This window comes from Mastigoproctus giganteus, chromosome 1 (genome assembly GCF_048544385.1).
Source record: "Mastigoproctus giganteus isolate SK-2022 chromosome 1, ASM4854438v1, whole genome shotgun sequence".
Taxonomy (NCBI): domain Eukaryota; kingdom Metazoa; phylum Arthropoda; class Arachnida; order Uropygi; family Thelyphonidae; genus Mastigoproctus; species Mastigoproctus giganteus.
This window is the reverse complement of record NC_143575.1, coordinates 265,201,626-265,218,131: the sequence shown is the minus strand read 5'-3', so window position 1 is coordinate 265,218,131 and position 16,506 is coordinate 265,201,626. Positions and strand designations below refer to the sequence as shown.

At 38.6% G+C, this 16,506-nt stretch overlaps 1 pseudogene; it reads left to right on the top strand.

Annotated features, from left to right (window-relative positions):
- The first annotated feature begins 200 nt into the window (after window positions 1-200).
- LOC150091906 (acetylcholinesterase pseudogene) lies at window positions 201-15,195 on the top strand (annotated as a pseudogene).
- The last annotated feature ends 1,311 nt before the right edge of the window (window positions 15,196-16,506 follow it).

The window sequence follows — 16,506 nt, the reverse complement described above, 5'->3', positions numbered from 1 at the left end:
TAATCCCTTGGGTCCATGAAAGTGTTGCTTCCACCAATCCATAACAAGCTAAGAGTACTCAAATAAAGCATTGGATCCTCAAGATGACGCCTTCAAGCATATATAATATCTTGAGAACATTTTCTGACAGAGAAGTGAAAGGTGGCGTATTTATTGATTGAAAAGTTAGTAGATGTTGGCTTTAAGAAACGTGGAACACAATGCGACTGATGCTGGGTGAAATGCTTGACATTCGTTTTGCCTTGCAGTTGAATGGCTTTGTTGGTAACCTGGATTTTTTCAGATTAAATCTGGGCGATGTGAATGAAGAAGGTGGAGAGAAATTCCACAAGGAGAAAGTTAATGAGGAAGAGATACCAAGGAAGGTGGGATGTAGTTATGATGCGCAGCTATATCTGGTTCTTTCGGGATGATTACACTGGCCACAAAAGGCAACGACATTCAGATGGTAATTTTTAAATGAATTGTTCTGTTCACCCGATGGGTCCCCTTGGATAGCACACTGACCATAATTAGCGTCATCCCCACATCGTGTGGAAAAGGTTTGGTTTCGAATCCAGTCAATGACTCGAGGAACTGTTATAAGCATTTTTTCACATCCTTGTTGAGTTAGTCGGTCTCGGAGGAAGGAAAACAAGGTTTTTTTCTTTCTTTCAACAAAACAGACAAACCGACCAGAAAACACATGCAATTTACTGACATATATACAAAGAAGAATCAGATTTTTCCAGTTGAAAGTCGAAATCTTGATTTTTTAGAGTAAAAGGAGAGATCTGATTGAGGTGTTTAAAGCCTTGAATGGATTGAGTAAGCTAAATGTTAATGGTATTCCACTTGCTGAGACTACACACATGAGGGAGCGTAAATTAAAGTTGAGGAAGGATGGTTGCAGGATAGATGTGTGGAAGTTTGCCTTCAGCCACGGTTGATTGTTGGAAAAGGCTTCCATCTGTTGTTGTAGAAGTGGATGGGTTGAATAAATTCAAGCGAGAACTAGACAAATTCTTGGAGGGTACAGATGGATGAATTGTGTAGGGTTTTTTTTTCTGATGCTATATAAGCTAGCTTTGTTGCTTCATAACTATAATGGGGTCCCCCATTATAGTACTATACCATATACCATTCGTTTGATGAAAGACTAAATCCATCCATTTTAGCCAAGAAAAATAGCAGTTCTCAGCAGTTATTTAAAGATTTTTCATAACTGGATTCTGAATAAAGCCTTCTTTAGTTTATTTTTAAATTACGTGAATTTAATAAAAGTTCTTTTTCCTTTATGCATATTTAAAATAAAAATACACCTTAATATTTTTGTGATGTGTTCATTTGTTTTACAGGAAAACTAAAAGCTTGTAGAAGAATCTAGTGGAGAAATCTGGATGAAGCCATCATCGAACAGAAGACCGAGATTTTTACAGATGGAAGTCGAAATCTTGATTTTTTTAGTGTTAAAACAATTCTTTTGTTAGAAAATAAACTCTTAATTACGTTTGTCTCTCCTTTTTTGTACTTGACCAAATTAAAATTTTAAATAAAAATTAATTTATAAATGTCATTGTTTTCTACTTATTTTTAAAAATAGTTAAACATTCCTTCTTTCCTGTCTTCACCTTTACAATATTTAAGGAAATGTTCTTTGAAACATGCGAATATCCAGTTACTTTTCGCAATTAAGTGTATATTTTTATCGCAATAGCAGCAAAAACATAATATACAATGCCCAGCGCATAATGATGTCTTCTCTATTAGTAACAGTAAGTGTAGAGAATAGTGCGTCTGACAGCACGCCACATTGTAGAACTCCTATCGTAACCTTCAAGAGAGGAAGTGCTGATTAATTTAGAAAACCAGCTTTGGAGCAGGAATTTGGGTTTTTCATCCAGCAAGCAGCCACAGAACACATTTTGCAGACATAATATATAAGGAGAAATATGGCCTAAGTTTCTAAAGGGCCTCAAACTCTACCATACAACAACTCAGCTGAAGGGACAATAGTATCATTTATAGAGCGCATAGAGCACGAATCTAAAAACACAGATTTCGTCTATACACTCAAGATGTGTACCGTTAAGAAAAATCTGTTTGAGGATTTCAGTAAAACTACTCCAGAAAAAACAGCTAAGAAACACACGGACTCGATCTCCTAATATACACTGCTCAACAAAATTAACAGAACATGTGGTGTAACTCGTGCAGCTTGTGATTAAGTAGGACAAAATTTGGTATGGTGATGTACCATAAAATTATGATGAAATCAATAGGCAACGAGAAATTTCGGACAGATCTAAGGGACTTTTCTTTATAGGGGTTGTATAAGAATAACAAAAAAGTCACATTAAAGAAGCGGATACAAGATGCTCGAAATATGGTCGCATGACATGAATATGGCGTATGATTCCCTAAAAGGATTGGAGACAGGCCTCACAGCCTGTCTCCAACCTGTCTCCATGCTTGTCATAGCGAAGTCTATAAGATTCTGTGGCAACAAATCCCATTCTTATTATTAATAATAAGCCACATTCGATTGTATTGTATGCTCACGTGAGTTTCCAGAATCCTTTGAGATTCTGGATTTCTCAAAGTCCCTTTCTCAAAACCCCTTTGAGAAAGGGACTTTGAGAAATCCAGAAATCCATTTTCTTTTCCTTAATGTCTAGTTGCTTTGATAACGTAGTGTGCTCAGAGAACCGGAATTTTCGTTTTTGTTAAACCCTTAGTTCTCTCTAACATAACACATCCTAAAAAAATGTACAAATTGTGAAATGCTTGCGGATTCCAGGAACTGATCATCATCTTGCCAAGGAGAATGTCTTTGTGTGTGCTAGGTGCAGAGAGTGTCAAAAAATTAGGCGTCAACTCACCGTTCTGATGAGCGTCTATGAGAGTTCAATGAGTAGATGCCCTCGAGGGAATTAAAATGGGGGAACATCGAACTCTCAGTTGCCCAACTGAACGCCAGAGTTCATTTTTCTGCATCGGACAACACAGTGGCAACCTTCAGGGCAAAATGCGCATTTTGCCCTGAAGGTCCCACAGGAGCTAGTTATTGATGACGAATCTTGTGTCAGGGTGAAGGGAAATATATTGTGTAAAAAGAATAGGTGGAACAGAACCAGGATATGTTTGAAGGGAACAAGCGTTGATGAATTAGAGTAGATATCATCTTTTAAGGGCACAAAGGGTGATATTGTTCAACACATTGGCACTAATGACCTTAAGAGTAAGAGATCTATGGACTTACTAACAAGTACAGTATTAGTATTAGCAATGGCCACATGGTGCAAGGAAGCCTATCACTTCTGCTGCACCAACCAAAATATATATATATATATTATAATAATAATAATAAATAAAATAAAATAATAAATAAATAACAATAATAATAAAATAACAAAAAAAAATAAAATAAAAATAATAATAATTAATAAATAAGAGAAAAGGAAATGGACAACATAAGTGTTTCCCTCCTCCCGTAGGTATATTCGGTTAAACGGCATCTGGGGGATTTCTCCCATCTCTGCATATGCACATTGTATAGGAAACAGAACACTGCCAAGCAAGAGGTTTAAAATTGTGTGGGTTGTGGGTGGTGCAAGCAGTTGTGCTCTCCCGTAGGTGATTATCCGGCTGACTTTTTGAATTTCCCCAAACAGCCTCTACCACCCATGTAGCCAACTTATTCCAGTAATTTATAACTCGCTGGCTCAAATAAAACTTCCTGCAGTCCAGCCCTGTAACTTTAAATTATGGCCCCTAGTTCTAGAATCATTTATAACCGTGAAAATTTCGTCCTTATTAATTTTGCTTATGCCTCTCAGAGCCTTAAACACCTGAATCAAGTCTCCTCTAAGGTGCTTAGTTTCCAAGATCTGCAGCCCACATATTCGAAGTCTTTCCTCATGTGGACGCCATTTTGCCGATCTCATCAGGCGAGTTACCTGTCTTTGGACCCTTTCAAGAAGAACAATATCTTTCTTTAGGTGCGGTCTCTATACCTGAACACAGTATTCTAAGTGTGGTCTAAAAATAGTCTTAAACAATGGGATTATCACGTCCTCATCTCTACTAGCAATTGTTGGATAGATCATCGGTAGGACATCATGGGCCCTCCTTGCAATCTGTTTACAATGCTCAGAGAACTTAAAATCTGACCGTATCGGGACTTGGATGTTAATCCAACTCCCTTTTATCCACTACCGGCTTTCGTTCAACTCCGCCAAGTGTATAAGTTATTTTGGGGTTACTGTTCCCCAGGTGCAATACCTTACACTTTGCTGGATTAAAGCATAGCTGCCATTTTTCTGACCATCGCTGAGGTCTATGTAGGTCATTCTGAAGAAGCTCTGCTTAGCGGCGATCATTAACTACTCTACCAATCTTTACATCATCTGCAAATTTAGACATCACGCCCTCTATCCCTTCATCGATGTCATTTATGAAAATCAAAAACAAATAAAAAATACACCATTGAGGAAAGTACCGAGCCATTTACTTTAGAGGAACTTACCTCGGTGGTCAAGACGATCAATGTGAAGAAGTATCCGGGAATGGATATGATTGAATATGTGTTCATTCTCCGGCTGTTAAAATTAAGACCTCTCTACTTGCTCTTGCTCTTCAATAAATGCCTCATGGAAGGCATCTTTCCCTCTGTTTGGAAGGTTTCTTTGCTCCGTTTTATCAAAAAACCAAATAGGCCTGCCTCAAATCCACGTGCCTACAGACCAATTGCGCTGCTTGCTAATCTAGGGAAGATCTTGGAGCGGCTTATGGCTCTTCGACTAACAGCTCTGTTTCAACAACAAAATCTCTTTTCTCCCTGTCAATATGGCTTCACCCCAGGTCATTCTTGCGAGGAGGCCTTGTCTGACTTTGTCTGGCACATTATAAATTCTAAATCCAAGTTTGAACTAGCTATTATGGTCGACTTCGAGAGTGCCTTTGACATTCTCTGGTTGGACAGCGCCCTTGAACGTCTCCGGTCTGCCAGATGCTCCTTTCACATGTACAAATTATTTCAAAACTATTTCTCTGACCGCTCAATAATTGTCAAGTCCAAATTCCTCCAAGTCTCTAGGAAGGTTTTTCGAGGGTGCCCCCAAGGTTCAGTCCTGGGGCCCCTTATCTGGAACATTGTGCTTCAAGACTGGCTGGGCCACTCTCTCCAGAATTGCAAAATTTTTGCTTTCGTCAATGACCTGACAATTGTGGTCTCAGGCAGTTCTCGTGCAGTGTTGGAGGTGAATGCAAACCGGATTTTAACTGACCTTTCCTCCTAGTCATTGGCTAACAAACTTAACATTAATCCAACGAAAACAAAAATGATGCTTTTTAAATCCAAATTAGATCTCAGGCGGCCTCCCCAAGTCAAAATGTTTGGCAAGTGGCTTCCTATAGTCACTGAGGCAAAACTCCTTAGAATCATTATTGACCATAAGCTTTCCTTCTATCCTCACCTGATTCACATAAGTACCAAAATCAAAAAGTTCACAGGGTCAATTATTCGAATTTCCAGAGGGGAGTGGAGTCTCTCTAGGAAGTCACTCTTTCTTTACTATAATGCTGTATTCCTGCCCATAGTCACCTATGCAGCAGGAGCTTGGTTTCATCGTGCCATTAATTCCAAAATGAGGTTAAAACTGAATTCCATCCAGCGGAACATGCTCCTCTCTATTCTCAGAGTCTGTAGAACAGTTTCCACCGCTGCAGTGCAAGTTATTGCGCGGTCCCTCCCATTGGATCTATTTGTCATCTATCGTTGCATCTGCTTTTGACACAAAAAACAAATACCTTCAGAATTACTAGATATCCAGCTAAATTTAAATGAAGATCCTAAAAAAGAGAAATCCAGATGGTTTAACGAGCTAATTAGCATCTGGCAGACCAGATGGGACACCACCGCTCTTGGAGCGACGACAAGAAAATTCCTGCCTGATGTGACCTTCTTACTCTCTAAATCGGATAAAACCTGGTGCTCTTTAACTATGCAAACTTCCTTTCTGATAACAGGACATGGCTCTCTCAATCAAAAACTCTTTCAGTTTCGCTTGCATCACACCGATCTCTGCAGCTGCGGGTATACAGAAGATTGGAGTCACGTGCTCTTTAACTGTGCAATCTACGATGATCTTAGGGTGAAGCTCATAACTGACGTTCCAGATCTCTCTCCGGGGAATGAGGAAATGCTTCTGCATAATAAGAATCATCTCTCAGCTCTTCAGAACTTTGCCTCCGAGGTGTTTGCTCGCAGAAGAAGAATCAACGCCGGATTAGCGCACAAGAACAATCCACCAAATCCAACTGTGTAAGCGAGACAATACCTTGCTTCTCTGATTTATTTTCTTCTATGGTTCATGTCTGCATGAATTGTCATTGCAACTGATCCTAAAGATCATCAGCTCCACATCTGAATTATTCTGGATACAAGAGTATTTATTGAAGACTACCTACTTTTTTTTATTTATTTATTATTTTTTATTTTTTTCTTTTCTCTCCTTCCTTTTTCCTCTGGAATGGGCCCCCGGAGGAATCGGGGCGACCTTTTCGCAACATCAGGTGGATCAGAGTCTCTTTTGAGGCGTTACGTGCTCTACTGGAACTGGCCCACCTTCCCGTGGTGTGGACGAGTACCCAGAATCATCTGTCCACGTGACTGATGCTTCTGGGTAGCCAAGTGGCCACAACATAACAGAACTAACTACGTCACGCACATATCTGGCCCATTTGTAGTGATACTGTTCTTCACAGAGACACGAGGCGGAGTTGAACAGACGTTCTAGGTGCCGCCCATTACATATACACATGTCCACATGTCCACAAATCAAAAACAACAGTGGTCCTAATACTGATCCTTGGGGAACCCAAGGATCACTATTAGGACCACTGTTGTTTTTGATGATCAACCACTGTTGATCATCAACCCAATCTGAGGAATAACCATTCATCACAGCCCTCTGCCTCCTACCCTGAATTTATCCATCTAAGGATTTTCCCTGAGATTCCAACCTGTTCCAGCTTATAAAGCAACCGCTCATGTGGGACTGAGTCAAATGCTTTGCTGAAATCCAAATGAACAATGCCGAAATTATTCCCAAAACTCTTGAGCGACCCTGTCAAAATAGTTAACCAGATTAGTTAAACATGATTTTCCCTTTACAAAACCATGCTGAGTATCCTTCAGAATTCCGTTTCTATCTAAATGACCCTAAATTCAACTTTTATCATTGTCTTCATGATTTTCCTTACTACTGAAGCTAGACTGTCCAGCCGGTAATTTCCCACTTCACTCTTAGAGCCACCCTTATGTATGGGAGATACATTGGCACTTTTCCAATCCAAGAGAATCTACCCAGAGTCTAGTGATGCTCGCATAACCAGCCTCAATGGTTCAATGCACTCACTCGCCGCCTCCCTTAAGATTATAGGGTATATTCCATCAACCCCAGGAGCCTTACTGGCCTGTAGGCTCGAAAGTTTTTCTATTATATAAACATGTGAAATTTCAACATGATTAATTACATTTTTTTCAAATTCACTCCCATAATTTCTCATTGACGTGAAGGGTTTTTCTTCTCTAAATATCGGCGCAAAGTAGCTGTTGAGTTACAGATCAATTTGTAGCTGTCTTACGGGTTTGTACTTTTAACTGCTCTGTAACTTTTCCATGCTATCTTTTTCTTCTCAAGAAATGTGGCAACTTCACTATTCATCCAACTTGGAATCCTCCTCGTGAGTATTTTTTAATGGTATATACGCATTCAAGGCTTCTGTGATTAATGAATGATATCTACCCAGTTAATAGAGGCCATGCAGCAACTTTAGCCGTCCTAATTTCCTTTCCTGAAGTTATAATCCATTGCTTTGTCTTTAACTACTGCTACCGGCTCTTCATCTTCCACCGTAGAACTCCATGATCACTTCCTGCTATTGGTTCCTCTACTGTCAGCCCTGTTATGTCATCTGATTCATGGGTGATGATGAGGTCTAGGATATTCTTTTCTCTAGTACTTTCCTTGACATGTTGATACAAATAGCAATCATCTATTTTGTCCTCCATGTGGAGTTTCCCTCACTTTTGCTCCAATCAATCAGAGGCAAATTAAAATCATACTTAATAAAAACAAAGTCCTTACGAACTAAAGTAGTTTGTACCTGGTTATTCTGTTCTGGGGCCCTAATCGGGATTGTATCACTTGGTACTTTGCTAGAGTCTTGAGTCCCCGACGAGCTCCCAGTTACATAATTCTCGAGGGCAAGCACCAGTTTTTTAAGTGACTCAAATGGTTCTGCAATGCACCGAATTTTGTAACTTAGTTCGGTGCACTCCTTACAACAGTGACAAAGAAAAGAATCTCCAAGTGAGCTAGGGTTATATACTAGGTCGACCTTGGAATACATGCCACAGGTTCTGAAAGGGATAAAATCATGGCCGAACCAGTCCGGGAACTTTATTGTAAAACCTCATAGATGTAATAAATTGCATCTTTAATTCATTGCTATAGTTTGTCAAATAATAGATTTTTTTGTTTGTAGATAAATTGCATTGTTATATGATGTGGCCACAAAAGAACTGGATGCAAAGAATAATTTTGATATTATATACTTGGATCTTAGAAAGGCTTTTGATTCAGTTGCACATGGAAGACTGCTGCACAAATTGGAGCAGTGTGGCATTGGAGGCAAATTGCTGCTATGGGTAAAGAGATGGTTGAGTGGGAGAAGACAGAGAGTGGTAATCAGTGGACACTGCTTATCGTGGAGTAATGTTATTAGTGGAGTCCCTCAGGGTTCGGTGTTGGGTTTATTGTTGTTTTCTGTATTTATAAATGATATTGAAGATGGTGCATCAAGCTTAATGTCCAAGTTTGCAGACGATACAAAGGTTGGCAGGGTTGTTAAGGACACTAATGACAGTACGCTGCTGCAACAGGATCTAGAAAAGTTGAGCAGATGGGCTGAGAGGTGGCAAATGAAGTTTAACATTGACAAATGAAAAGTACTACATATGGGAAGCAGTAACCCCTGAGTGACGTATCAACTCTGCGGTACTACACTGACAGTGGTAGAGAACGAAAAGGACCTCGGAGTAATTCTGCAGGCAGATATGAAGTTCTCTGAGCAGTGCAGACGGTCTGCAAGAGTAGCTCATGGTGTCTTGTCAATGATATACAGGAATTTTTCTAGCAGAGATAAGGAGGTGATTATTCCCTTGATAAAGCAATGGTCAGGCCACACCTTGAGTACTGCATACAGATCTGGCGACCTCATTTTAGGAAGGATGTAGAGTTGATGGAACGAGTACAGAGGAGGACAACAAGATTGGTGAATGGAACAAAGGGTTTCTCTTAAGAAGAAAGACTTAAATTTTGAAAATTACAGTGTCGAGACTAGGCACCTGCGAGGTGATCTTATTGAGGTGTATAAAGCCTTGAATGGTTTGAGCATGCTCAATGCTGATGGGCTTCTTCCTCTTGCTCAGAATAATCACGTGAGAGGGCATAAATTCAAATTGAGGAAAGACAGATGTAGGATAGATGTGCGGAAGTTTGCCTTTAGTCATCAGGTAGTTGATTGCTGGAACAAACTTCCAACTGTCGGTGTAGAAGTTGATAGCTTAAATAGATTCAAGACGGAACTAGACAAACATTTGGAGCGAGTGGTTGGGTGAAATGAGAAGGAGTTTTTTTTTTTTTTTTAGCTAATGCTATATAAGCTTGCTTTCTTGCATCATGTTACTTTACTAATGCTTATGCTAGTACCAAAGTTTGTCCCGCGTCATCTCAAGCTGCACGAATTACACCATGTTTTCCGCGTTCTGTTAATTTTGTTGAGCAGTGTATTAGTTATTGGAAACTGCGAAATAAAGAGTGCTCAAACCTGCATGGAGTGCAACCTGCCTTTAATTTCTTAAAGAATTGCAAATTATTCTCAGACGTTTCACGGCATTTCTGTATCACTTCTTCAGTGACCTCTTGTAATGCTGTTCTTAAGACACTATAAGCCTAACATACCAACTAACTTGGGATTGATTATAATAATCAACCCGAAGTTACTCGAAGGTAACTTGGGGTTGATTATTAGATCTACAAGCTGTAGAAACCGCAACCTCATAACGCTGTGAAGAGTGTCGTTGACGTCTCCTTCTCTCTCTCTTAAAACGAACGAAAGTTGCATTATTTTTCATCCTGAAAAACAACTAAACCCACACAATCCATTTCTAAACCGATACACTAAGATCTCACGGCTTTAATTCCTGTGGATAAATTTCTAAATTATCAGCTGAAAGTTTTAAATTTTTGTTTATAAAACGGAAAAGATTGAAAAAAAGAAAGAAATAATTCCCCATCACACAGTTCTTTAGCAGCAGAATTACGTCATATGTCAATTGCCTACCTCCTCTGATCGGTTTGCCTGCTTTGCTGGTCAAAAAAACCCAAGTTCCCTGGGAATAACCTTGTTGTCCACGCCTAAGATCGTCTTACTGAGCCACAAATTGGAAAAAAAAAGTCCCATAAAGATTCCTCTCGCTATTGAATTCGAACTATAGCCTTTTCTACCTGTTTGCTGAAGGTGGTATCTGCATATGGGGGTGGAAACGCGAAAACATTAGATATCACAATTGTAATTATGACATCTTTATATGTCTATTGATCATGAGGATCTCTAGTTCCTGCAGTGACTGGTGGCTGGATTTCATACCGTGTTGAAATGAATATTTAGTAAAATTTGTCCATTTAACCATCCATAGTCCCTTATACAAGGTAACGGCCAAAGGCTATTTACAACTGGACTATCGCATAACTTGTTGTACGATCAGCTTTCTCTGAATATACAAAGAGAGTCCAACGAGGACAATAAATCCGCCCTCCGAGAGATGAAATAACAGACAGAAAGAGATAAAAAATTATTAATGGTGCCCTCAGTAAAATGCTAACTAACACATTCGCACGAAACGGATATATAAAATGACAAAATGGGTTTGGTATTAGTTTATTAACGGATTATTGCGCAGAGTGGCTGGTGAGTTTTGTTTTCTGATTTGCTTCTTTTCCAAATATTGCTAGATTAGACAACTTGGACGATTCACGTGTAAATAACTCTTTAATGATATCCACCAAAGAGTTTTTAATGGAATTTATATATCCTCTTTTTCATAAAATTAAGTGATTGCGTTAAGAATGAATCAAAATATCTTTTTAAGTGGAATTTCTACTTGTTTGTAGTGCAATACCAAGCAACTGAAACAGATTTTTGGTGGTCTTTTTCCTGCGCTATTGTTTCTACCGGTCTGAGACCTTTCGAATTAGTATTAGAGACGCTCTGGCCATAAGGCATCGAGAATTTAGTGTCCATAATTTTTTTGTATACTCTGAGGTTGGTTTATTTGTGGAATAACCCTGAAAAAATCTGCAAGGAGAGAGGCTAACGTTAACTATGTTGGCCACCATTGAATACAACCTCCGATCAATGACCGAATTCGAATTCTAATCTTTTTGTGAAGGTTTGAATTGCTGAAACGGATGTATGTCCAACTAAGACTAAAATTTATAACTCTCTAAGGGGAGTTAAAGTTGGTTGTTTTGATGCTTTTAATTCTAAGTATTTTAGATTTAAAATAATATTTAATTCAATTCATCTTACAATTTAAGATTTTTCACAAATAAGAAGCACAGCTTAAATTTATCTTCTATTAATTAATTTTCCTTTTTTTTTGCAGTTTTTGCACAGCATCTTCATAATAGCAACAGACAAGATCCTCCATCTACTAGCAATGATACTCCAAAGCTATACCTTAATAACTGCAGTCCTTGCGACTTGTCTCTGGTCAAGTGCCAAAACGTACTACTTGCCAATTGGTCCTTATGTCAAAACCAGACAGGGAGCAATTAAAGGTATAACTGTAGCAGTAACAGGCAGAAGATCAGTGGATGCTTTTCTTGGTATACCATACGCCAAACCACCTGTTGGAAAGTATCGTTTCCGGCCACCAGAGGCTGCTACACCGTGGACTAATACATTGTCAGCTACCCAGATGCCAGATGCATGCATGCAAGTAAATATTCTGAATGGTAGCCTATTCACACCGAAGCGTACCAGTGAGAATTGTCTGAAACTAAACGTATGGGTCCCACGCCCTAGACCTCGCAAAGCTGCAGTTATGATCTGGATTTATGGTGGTGCATTCATTAGCGGATCATCTGATCTTGTTTTCAACAACCCCAAAGTGCTAGTTTCGGAACAAGAAGTTATTGTAGTATCAATGAATTATCGAGTTGCATCCTTGGGATTTCTCTATTTGGGATGTTCCGATGCACCAGGGAATGTAGGGTTACTTGATCAGAGATTAGCTATCCGCTGGGTAAAAGAGAACATTGATTCTTTTGGAGGTGATCCAAATAGAATAACTCTTTTTGGATTACTTGCAGGAAGTGCAAGTGTCAGTTTTCATCTGCTTTCACCACTCAGTAGAAATCTTTTCCAAAGAGCCATTCTACAGAGTGGAACTGCAACGTCTCCTTGGGCTATACGTGACAGGACAAAGGCTATTGAAAGGGGTCTACAATTGGCAAAAAAAGTTAACTGTCCTTATAATAGGGACAATCTTGACGATGTCCTGAACTGTTTACGTGCAAAAGATGCCAGTTATTTAATGGAAAAAGAGGCTAAGATGCAGGGCATTCTCGACTTTTCATCTGGTCCAGTGGTAGATGGCGATTTTATTGAGGAAGATCCAAACATATTATTGGAGACTATGCAATTCAAGAACACAAGTATTCTTCTCGGCTCTACTTTAAATGAAGGTACCATGTTACTTAATCTGTACCTTCCTGGTATTTTCAAATTGGTTGACAATCTCAGAATTACGAAAGAGGAGTTCTTCAAAACCATTAGAACATTCTCGCCGTATATTGAAGAGCTAATTGAGAAATCCTTCATCCAAGAATACACAGACTGGGTTGATTGGGATTACATTGGTGGTGCCGATACATTCGTTGGAGATCGCCACATCGTGTGTCCAACTGAGAAGTTTGCTCGCAGTTTCGCCAATGCAAAAAATAATGTCTATCTTTATAGTTTTGAGCATCGGGGGCGATCTTTGATGTTCAGAGATCCCCCCAAATGGATGGGTGTTTCCCATGGCATGGATCTTGTATATGTCATGGGATTATATCTGGATATATTCAATGGACGTCCCCAAGATATAAAGATGACACGCCGTATGATGACACTATGGGCAAATTTCGCCAGAACAGGGTAAGTTTTATTTTATTTTAGTTTTTATTAGCTTTAGGTATGCATAGGCATTATGTATAAAAATAAAAAGAACTTCAATAGGGAAGCGAAGCTAGTGCGACCTACAAGGGGTATCAAAGAAATTTTTCCCCTGACCTTCTTCTGTGAGTTCTATAAACATTATTTATGTTTTGCTGACTGTATTGTTTGTTTATCTAGTGATATATGCCGGAAGTTTCATTGCTCTAACTCTTTTGTTTCTTTTGTTATAGACCAATTTGGGACAGGGTGTCATAATGGATAAAGTTGAACATCGATCGATCCATTATCAAATTCCCGTTTTTGCAAAGCAAACAGACAAGGACTATCCATGAAGAGATGTCTGCGGTGTATGGAGACCTCTGTCTAGAGTATGACGTTGTAAAATATTGATGGAGAGAATTCAAGTCAAGTGCAGACGGAAGAGCGTCCATAATGAGGAAAGAAGTGAAGTTCCATCCACTGAATTCATAGAGAAATTTGAACAGCTGGTCGTCCTTAATTGACTGCTGATTAGCAATTAAACTGTTTCTGAGACTGGGATAAGCGATGGATCAGTGGAGAGCGTAATTTACAATGATTCGAATATGAACACCATCTCAGCACGATGAATACCTCGCTTGCTCACATGTCTTCAGAAATAAAAAAAAAAGGCAGGCCTGCTCTGCTGAACTGATCACCACGTGTGACAATGATCCTGATCTGTTTTTTCCCCGATTGGGAACTCAGGATGAATCCTGGATTGATTACTACGACCCAGAAGCAAAACAGGTTTAGAAACAATAGAAACATACATCAGCAAGGGCCAGAGTTCAACCATCTGTAGGGAAGGTTTAACTGTGCCATCTCGTATTGCTGAATTTGTAGAGAAATTTGACAGCATGTCCTCGATTGACTGCCAGACATCAGTTAAACAGTTGCTGAGACTGGGATAAGCCATGTGGAAAGCGTAATTTACAATGATTTGAATATGAACATGGTCTCAGCACGATGAATACCTCGTTTGCTCACATGTCTTCAGAAAGGGGAAAAAAAAAAAAAAGGCAGGCCTGCTCTGCTGAATTGATCGCTACATGCAACAATGATCCTGATTTGTTTTTCCCCCAATTGGGGACTCTGGATGAATCCTGGATTCATTACTTCGACCCAGAAGCAAAACAATATAAACATACATCATCAAGAGCCAGAGTTCAACCATCTGTAGGGAAGGTGTTGCTGTCGATTTTCTGGGAGGAGATTGGCATTATTCTCACAGACTATTTGGACAAGGGTACCACAATCAATGAACATTACTACTGCATCTTACCGAAACAATTGGATAGGTAATTAAGGAAAAGCGACGCGGAATATTCATCAAAGGTGTGCTGTTGCTGCACGAAAACACACCAGCCTCACTGCTATCGCAACCACCCACCTTGCACGGAAATCAGAACTTCATATTCTGCCATATCATATCCGCCTTATTGTTAAAATGTCAAGCTATTTGATTATATATGCCATTTAGGTCATTGCATCACTGCCGCATTGCTGAAACATCAAGCTGTCTCAAATATGGGACTGATTTATGCCGTTAATCAGACAATAAGTTGCCTTATGCCACCGGATGTATTTCTTTTAAATGCTGTCTAATGCATCTCATCTTTTGTATGACGTAAGGCACATATCAATATAACCTTCCTCTTTGTTCAAAAAGTCAAGCTAGCTTATTATATATGCATCTTACGTCATTGTTGTAACGCCACGTATCTCATTTTACTAATATTTTAGTCATCAATCAAACATAAAGCTGATGTTTAATTAATGACTAAAATATTAGTAAAATTTTAAGCTTTAACTCAGCAGGATTTTTGAAGCCATATTCAGAAAATTTTACTTTATTTCAGATCGCCCAAAACGCTCCCGAAGTTTGACTTAACAGGATGATCAGTCATTCTTAATTTTAAAAAATAATAATAATTATTATTATGATTATTATTGTATATTAAAATATTAGAATGCAACATTTAAAAAATAATAAAAGCTTTCCTTTTTTTTATTTAAAAAACTAAAAATTCAATATTGTACAACTGTCTGTGATATTCCGCCTTCCAGAAACCCAAATGAATCCCCAGACGGATCTCTGAGCATACCAGGAGACAGATGGCCTGTTTATACTCCAGAGAAAAGAGAATATTTAATCTTGGACAGGCCGGACACTTGCACTATAGGCCGGGCGCGTCGTGCTAGGCAGTGTGCCTACTGGGAACAATATGTCCCTTATTTGGTACAATGGACAGGTCAGTTGAATTCTATAAACATTCTTAAATTAATTTAAATTATAATTATTAAATTTTAGTTAATCTAAAAGAAACAAGTATGATGTAATCTGGCATTAATCTATACGAATTTTAAGATGTTTCTCAAGGACTCGTTTAAAGTTAATTTTTCACTTACTATAATTTTTTCGCTATTAAAAATACTTTAATTATAAATAAATAAAACTTCCAAGTATTTTTCAGTTATTTGTGCTAGTGGCGCCATCTAGTTTACTTTAAATGTACTTAATTATAATATACTGTATATCTTTGTCATTTTATTTATTTATTTTCCAGAAAAATTTAATTGTAGAAGAATATGAAACATGTGAAGACATCTGCATGAACATAATCTGTTTTACAGAAGATATTTTCCATTTTTTTTTGTAGAAGAAATAACTTGCAAGGAATTTTTAATTCTTCAAATAATTATTTTTTTATTATTTGTTACGTATTATTTGGATGAGAATTACTCTGTGAAAAATAAATAAATAATTCACGTCTTTGTTCTTATTTTTGTTATTTTTATTTTATACAAGAAATAATCATATCAGTTTGGGAAATAAAAGCTAAAAACAATTCGGCCCTAGAAAGATTGTGCAGGGCTCAAGGGGTAGAAATGTTTTCAGCCTGGTCTGTACTTGTTAACAGGAGAGATTGCTACTACAGGGATGGGATACACTTAAATAGAAAGGGTGCAAGAATATTTGCTGATGCTATCGAGGCAGTGTTAGGTGGGTCGGAAAACTGCTAGCTTGGGGGGATACAAGGACTAATAGATTAACAGTAGCCACTGGCAGAGGAAAAAGTGATTCTTGCACTGCTTCTATTGGAATGAGCAGCAGCCTGGAAAACAAGATGCAGGATATTTCAGAGACTGCTGGGAATCATGGGGGTACAAGTGAACACATGGGTTGTGTTAGGGTGGCTCAGAGGAAGA